Here is an 8,378-nt window from a genome sequence, read left to right as displayed (position 1 = left end):
GAAAAAATTGGAAATGTGTGAATGAAGCTGTTTGCTGAATATAAAGAAAAGAGCATTGAAGTACAATTCACACTCTTACTTCTCCTTCTATGCTTTCAGATGTTTGACATTTGAAAATTTTGCTTCCAGAAGAGATGCCCTATATAATTCTTACGTTAAGGAGCAAGTTGCTTTTATAATTTTTTAAAATATTCTACCATTCAAGTATTTCCATTTAAATTAAATTCAATACCATTTAAAAAAAATCAAAAGTGCAGCCAGTATTCAATTCCTGGGCTAAATAATTTTAGAAAGCTTTGTGTTATTGAACCTATGGGGTTTTTCTGTAGTTTTAACTCTTTCTTTCTGTGATTTTTCCCATTAGTCACGTAAGTGACTGCAATATAACAGACATTGAGGATAAAGAAGGACTGAATAGAACAATCCTTGGCCTCATGAAGTTGAGAATCTAGCAAGGGAGTCAAACAATTCAATCATTCAGAGACAATTTATTGAGTGCCTGGCCTAAGATGAGCACAACAAAACCCCAGCCCAGAGGAATCATTTTAATGGGAGAGATAGATAATGGGTAAGCCAACTTTAAAAAGAAAAAAATCGTACTGGTTTTTCTTTAATAGTGATGCATATTTGAACTAAATAAGCACATTTTAAAAAGAGCAGTGATTGAGAAGAGGTTTTGTAACTGAGTGGTCCAAAAGGGCCTCCCTGAAAAAGTCTGTTTTGAACAGATTTCTGAATAATATCAGCTAGGAAGCTGCGTAAAAATCTCAGGGATGGGTTATTTTTCCAGTCAAAAAATTGTAAAGGCTCCAAAGTCACAATACAGCTGTAAGTTTCTCTAATAAAGTAACTTCTGACAAAGAATGAGAAGAAAGAACTAACCCAGGTTTGAAAGAAAAGGGACAGACTTTCTATGGAATTCATATTTAATTAAAGCTCTAAAGGACAAAAATACAATAGAGCAAAATTCTGGTGACGCTGATATACCTAATGAAAGTTCATAAACAAGGTGTGGGTAGCAAAGAGTGTGTGGGAATGTTGGTAAGAACAGTGGGGAAGAGTCATCCCTGAACATGTTCTTAAATGAAGCAATTCTTGTGTTGTTTTAAAGGGTAAATTGGAGTTTGCCTAAGTGATTAGAGAAGGATGCCTCAGCTTATGGAAGTTCAAAGCCATAAAGATGTGATAAACTACTGCAGATATTTTCATGTATATTTGTTGTTGCTTCTAGCAATGGTGATCTAAAAACTCTTTCTTAAGACAACAAAAAATCCAGACAAAATAGCTTTTAAAGTTAAAAATATAAGAATGATTATAAAAATAAGTGAGGGATTACTGGGCCAAAATAGGAAATACAATGAGAGCCTAGAGATATATGCCCTGAAGCCATTTTAGCTATGAGAGCAGTTGAAACTGCTAAAACACACTGAGCTGTGTTTTTAATAGGCTCTTGATACTAGAGAAACAAAATTCAAAATCCAGCAGCAATCAAATTTGAGGACTTTGGTACAACCCAAATTTAAGTTGAGATCCCCAAAGCACAAGGAGAAGCAGAAATAAGACTAGAGCCTACCTTGCCTTCTGTGTAAACTGAGAAAGTCAATCACGGAATTTGGAGTATGATTGTCTTGTAGAGTCTCAGATATAAGAGAAAATCCTGCCAAGGAGGACCATACCATTATTATAGCTCTTAATTATCCCTACTCAATAAGAGTTTCAAATATAATGTCTTGAACATAGCAAAATGGAACAAAGCACACAAAGAAAAATCATTAACAAGATTTGATAGACAAAATGGGATTAAGTATGATGTTAAAATAATCAATAAAGATTGTAAAATGGCTTGATTACTCTGCTCAAAGAAATGAGAGGGGAAGGAAATTGAACAAAAAACTGAAACAAAAAATGATATTGAGAAAGATTTTTAAATGAACCAAATGGATACTCTAAAACTTTAAAGATATGACAGCTAATTTAAGATACCACAGGGGTGCCTGGGTGGTTCACTTAATTAAACCTCCAACTCTTTTTCCTTTTATTTTAACACCTTAATTTTATTTTATTTCTTTCATTTTGGCTGAGGTCATGATGTCAGGGTTGTGACAGGTTGGGCTCTGTGCTGAGCCTTGAGCCTGCTTAAGATTCTTTTCCCTTCTTTTTCTATCCCTCCCTGCGCTCTCACTTGCTCGCTCTCTCTTGCTTGCAAATAAATAGATAGATAGAAAGATAGATAGATAGATAGATAATATACAAAGCAAAATAAAAGCAGATTATGAAAATAAATATAAAGATTTTGAAATGAAAACAATTCAAAATAAATAGAGAAGACCTACACAGCTAAAAGTTCACTCAGAAAATCTACTATTAAAGAAGTCAGTATGATACAATGTTAAGATATCAAAAGATTTGAGCATGTACTTTACAGAAAGGGTAATCCAAATGGCCACTCATATATAAAAACTGTTTACCTTTATTATGAATCTGGAATTAAATTAAATTAAATTAAAAATAAATTAAAACCTAGAATGACATACTATTACACACTTACCATATTGGGCTACAGTGAAAATGTCTTGCAAGAATGTGAAGTGGACATAATGTGACAGTGGACATAATAAAAACATATGAGGTAAGTTGGACAATATTTAGAAAACTTAAAAATTAAAAAAAAAATTTGGTCCATTCCTAGAAATACAACATGGAACTAAATGAATATTTTCACCAGGATATGCAAACAGATGATTATAGTTATTTCATTCATAACGGCAGATCAGTAGTGGTATATTTGCACAATGTTACATTAAATAAGAGAGAATATTAACAAACTGGGAGGAGGGGCTAGGTTGTTATCATAAACAGATCTTCTATGGTGCTAATTATGTTCTATTTCTCAAAATCTTTAAGTTAAAAAAGTTTTCAAATTTATATCTAGGTAGATAGATAGGTAGATGATAGATAGACAGATATCCCAGAAGCTGCAATGCTAGGCTAAGACCAGGCTTTAAAGGGCTTTTCTATGCTCTACTAAATACTTTAAACCATTCATTATATCATAGCTCAGTGTTCAAATCTCCATTTGTTTCCTCAGTTTCCTCATATTTATCTTAAGGTGACCTGATCCAGACTTTTGATCACCTTTGTCTAAATATTTCTATTTTAACAAAGTCCTTTTGAACACCCAGAGACTAAAACTTAGAAAAATACTCTGATTGTTATCTCACTAGAGTGGAAAATATATAGTTACCCATTAACTAATGATATCCATGTCTACATTAGATCCATGACATTTTTAATTCTTGGGAGCTTTTTGCTAAATGAATTTTTTAAGCTTCCTTTAAATGAAGCTTTAAGCCATCACCACATGAATAAAATTAAAGAACTAAATGAAAACAAGCCAAGTATTTACAGAGTAATAGAATGTGCAGTGGAAAGAGTACAATTCTGAAATCATAAAGCCTAAATTAGTGTGATGCATCTTTACCAGCCATGTAATCATAAACCAGTTATCTAAATGTGTTAGCCTCAGTTTTTTCACCCATGAAATGGTGATGATAATACTGATTATGCAGAGTTGTTGTGTGGATGTGATGAAGCATGGAGCATGAGAGTCTCATATTCCATGCGAAAATGATAGCTATTTTTATACTTATAATAATTCTAATAATAGTAATTAAATTGTTCAAAATGATAATATTCATTTATATTGAGGCATTGTATTGACTATTCATAGACACATTTACCAAAATAAATTTCATTTTATTTACCCCCTCTGAGGATATATATTCCCTAATTCAATATGAATCTCATTATAAATAATAATTACCATAATAAATATGCTGATTTTTCTTCTATTTATTTTTAGGGAGGTATCCTTTACTGTTGAACATAAAGAAACTTAAGCAAGTCTGTCTTATTCAAAATTTGCATGCTGCTTTCTTAGGAAACTAGATTATAGAGTTGTATGAAATAAATTCATGCAGTTAAGACATTTATGTTTGGAAAACTGGGTGGTCAGTTTAGTATTTCAAAGGAAGATTTTAAATTTAAACCTTAAAACTGAGCTCTTTCAGCCTTATTTATAGACCATCCTTCATGCTTCATAAGTACTCCTTCATTGTAAACTAAGTAATATTTTTTGTCACAGTGTCTATAACTAAAATGGATTTTATATTCTATTATTTCAGAGTTAGTTGCAGTTTCTACTTCCTTACTTCCTTTTTTGAAAAATTGATTAATTCTACAAAAAGTTTTTTCCAGCTTTATTGAAAAATAATCGACATATTATAATTTGTAAATTTAAGAAATGATTTCTTATAACATTGCAAACTTTTAACATTGTGTAAATTTTGTACAATTTGATAAATTGGCATACATCTGTATTGCAATATAATCTACATAAAAATGTTAATACATCTACTATCTCATATAGTTGCCACTGTTTTTTATGCATGTATGGTAAGGAATTTTAGGATCTACTCTCTTAGCAACTTTTATGTATATAGTACAGTAGAGATAAACTTCAGAGGTCTTGTAGGTTTTGTTCCAGAGTGCCTCAATAAAGTGATTATCTCAATAAACTAAGTCAAATTATTATTATTTTTTTTGGTTTCCCAGTGCAAATAAAAAATTATGTTTCCCAGTGCATATAAAAAATAAACACTGTACTGTACTGTTCAAAAGCATTATGTCTTTAAAGAAAAACAATGTATATACTGTAAGTAAACTAGTTCTGAGTTTTCAGTGGGTCATAATTACTGATCACAGATCACCATAACAAATTCAATAATAATGAGAAAACTTGAAATATTGCAAGAATTACCAACATGTGACAGAGACACAAAATGAACAAATGTTGTTAGAAAAATGGTGGCAGCAGACCTATTTTATACAAGATTGCTATAAATTTTCAACTTGTAAGAATGTGATATATGCAAAGTTTAATAAAGGGAAGCACAATAAAAAAGTTTGTATATATTATTAACTATGATCATCGTGCTGTACATTAGATCCCCAGAAATTTTTCATATTATAGTTGCAAGTTTGTACCCTTTGACCACCTTATTCCACCCCAGGTTCACCTCTTGTCAAGTCAACTCTCTAAGTTTCCATTAGTTTGCTTTTTCTTCAGATTCTGTATGTAAGGGATATCATAATACATAAATTAAAAAAAATATATAAAATCTTTGAAATATTTCACTTACTATAATACCTTCAAGATCCATCCATGCTGTTGTAAATGGCAGTATTTCTTAATCTTTCATTGTTAAGTAGTATTCCATAGTATATATTTACCATACTTATTTTATTCATTCATCCATTAATGGATACTGAAGTTATTTCCATCTCTTGCTTAGAGTTAATAATTTTATAATGAACATAAAAGTGCAGATATGTCTTCGAATAGTGACTTCGTTTCCTTTAGATATATACCTAGAGGTGGGATTACTGAATCATATGGTAATTTTACTTTTAATAATATGAATAATCTCCATACTGTTTTCCATCCAAATTTATATCCCTATCACAGTGCTTAAGTTCTCCATTTTCCCCAATATTTACCAAAATTTGTTAGTTTTAATTTTTTGGTAGTATATATTCTAATAGGTAGTAATATCTTGCTGTGTTTTTCAGAGGTAAACAACAACAACAAAAACAACATAATGACTTTGCCCTGAGTTTTTACGTTGAGCACTTTTAATGCTCCTGTTGGTCATTTATATAACTTTTTTGAAAAAAAAATCTATTGAGATCCTTTTGCTAATTTTTTAATTATATTTTTTTTCTATTTGTATCTGTTGGTTAGTAACCTCTTTTCAGATATAAGATTTGTAAGTATTTTCTTCCATTCTGTGGATTGTGTTTTCATTCTCTCTCTCTCTCTCTTTTTTTTTTTTTTTTGGCAATGCAGAAACTTTAGTTTAATGTAATACCTTTTATTTATTTTTACTTCTTTTGCTTGTGTTTTTGGCCTGGTATCCAACAAACTATTGGCAAGACCAATGTCAAGGAGAATTTTTCCTATGTTTTCCTTTAGGAAATTTAGTTTCATGCATCACATTTAAGTCTTTAATGTATTTCAAGTTAAGATTTATGAGTGATATAAGGTTCCAGTTTCATGCTGGTTTTAAATATCATTTATTGAACAGACTATCTTTTAAATATCATTTATTGAACAGACTATCTTTACCCATTAAATATGTTGGCCCCTGTCAAATATTAGGTGACTGTATGAAAGGATTTATTTCTGGACTCTCAATTCTGTTCTACTTGTTTATTGGTCTGTTTTTATGCCAGTATACTTTATTGTTTTGAGCATGAGGGCTTTGTAGTATAGTTTCAAATCAAGAAGTGTAATTTTGCTTCTTCATTCTTTCTCAGAACTGCTTTAATTATTTGTTGTCTTTTATGGTCTCATATAAATTTTAGGATTCCTTAGTAACTTCTGTAAAAAAATAATATTGGATTTTTTTAAAGATTATTTATTTATTTATTTATTTGACAGAGAGAGATGACAAGCAGGCAGAGGGGCAGGCAGAGAGAGAAGAGGTAGCAGCTTCCTGCTGAGCAGAGAGCCTGATGCAGGGCTCGATCCCAGGACCCTGGGATCATGACCTGAGCCGAAGGCAGCAGCTTAACCCAATGAGCCACCCAGGCGCCCCTAACATTGGATTTTTGATAGGAATTGAATTACAGATGGTTTTCGGTAGTATGGACATTTTAACAATGTTAATTCTTACCATTCATAAATATGAGCTATCTTTCCATTTATGTTTCCTTCAATTTCTTTATCAATGTCATAGTTTATGGGGTACAGATCTTTCATCTTCTTAGTTAAATCTTTTCCTAAGTATTTTATTAGTTTTGATGCTATTGTGAATTAGATTGTTCTCTTTATTTTTTCAGACAGTTCATCATTAGAGTGTTAAAATGCTCCTGTTTTGTGCTTACTTTGGCAGCACATATACTAAAATTGGAATGATGCAGAGAAGATTAGCTTGATCACTGAACAAGGATGACATGAAAAACTAGGAAGCATTCCATATTAAAAAAAAAGAAACAAAACAAAATTCTTGTCTTTTATTTATTGATCTTGTATTTGGCAGCTTTACTAAGTTTGTTAATTCAAAATTTTTTGTGAAGTTTTTAGGAGTTTTTTACATGTAAGTTCATGTTATCCAAAAAAAGAAAATTTTACTTCTTCCTTTATTTTTTTTTTTTTTTTGGAGTCTTTTATTTCTTTGTGTTCCTTGTTTCTCTGGCTACGACATCCAGTACTATGTCAAATGAGAGTAGTGAAAGTGGACACACTTGTCTTTTTTCTGATCTTTAAGGGGAAAACTTTCAAACTTTTTTGATTGAATATGAGATTACCTTTGGGCTTGCAATATGTGTTTTTTCTTTAATGGATTTTTTAAATTATTATTTTTTAATTTTTTATTAACATATAATGTGTTTTTATCCCTAGGGGTACAGGTCTGTGAATCACCAGGTTTACACATTTCACAGCACTCACCATCACTCACCATAGCACCTGCCCTCCCCAATGTCCATACCCCCACCATCCTCTCCCAACACACCTCCCCCCAGCAACCCTCAGTCTGTTTTGTGAGATTCAGTCTTTTATGGTTTGTCTCCCTCCCAATCCCATCTTCTTTTATTTTTCTTTTCATACACCCGAAACCGCCTATGTTGCATCTCCAATTCATCATATCAGGGAGATCATACGATAGTTGTCTTTCTCAGATTGATTTATTTCGCCAAGCATAATACCCTCTAGTTCCATCCATGTCATCACAAATAGCAGGAGTTCATTTCTTTTGATGGCTGCATAGTATCCCATTGTACATATATACCACATCTTATTTATTGATTCATCTGTTGAAGGCCATTTAGGTTCTTTCCATAGTTTAACTATTGTGGACATTGCTGCTATAAACATTTGGGTGCGTGTGCCCCTTCAGAATGCCACATTTGTATCTTTAGGGTATATACCCAGTACTACAATCACTGGGTCATAGGCTAGTTCTATTTTCAGCTTTTTGAGGCACCTCCACGCTGTTTTCCAGAGTGGTTGCACCAGCTTGCCTTCCCACGTACAGTGTAGGAGGGTTGCCCTTTCTCCACATCCTCGCCAGCATCTGTCATTGACTGACTTGTTCATTTTAGCCATTCTGAAAGGTGTGAGGTGGTATCTCATTCTGGTTTTGATTTGTATTTCCCTGATGCCGAGTGATGTGGAGCATTTTTTCATGTGTCTGTTGGCCATTTGGATGTATTCTTTGCAGAAATGTCTGTTCATGTCCTCTGCCCATTTCTTCATTCGATTATTTGTTCTTAGGGTGTTGAGTTTGATAAGCTCTTTATAGATTTTGGATAGA

At 32.2% G+C, this 8,378-nt stretch overlaps 1 non-coding gene across 1 annotated transcript; it reads left to right on the top strand.

Moving 5' to 3' along the window:
* Nucleotides 1-6,940: 6,940 nt before the first annotated feature.
* On the top strand, nt 6,941-7,047 carry LOC131811946 (U6 spliceosomal RNA). Its single transcript, XR_009346186.1, has one exon. It is a non-coding gene; the product is annotated as a U6 spliceosomal RNA (small nuclear RNA).
* The last annotated feature ends 1,331 nt before the right edge of the window (nt 7,048-8,378 follow it).

The sequence above is a fragment of the Mustela lutreola genome, chromosome 11 (genome assembly GCF_030435805.1).
Source record: "Mustela lutreola isolate mMusLut2 chromosome 11, mMusLut2.pri, whole genome shotgun sequence".
In the NCBI taxonomy this organism is placed as follows: Eukaryota; Metazoa; Chordata; class Mammalia; order Carnivora; family Mustelidae; genus Mustela; species Mustela lutreola.
This window is presented reverse-complemented; position numbering and strand designations above follow the sequence as displayed.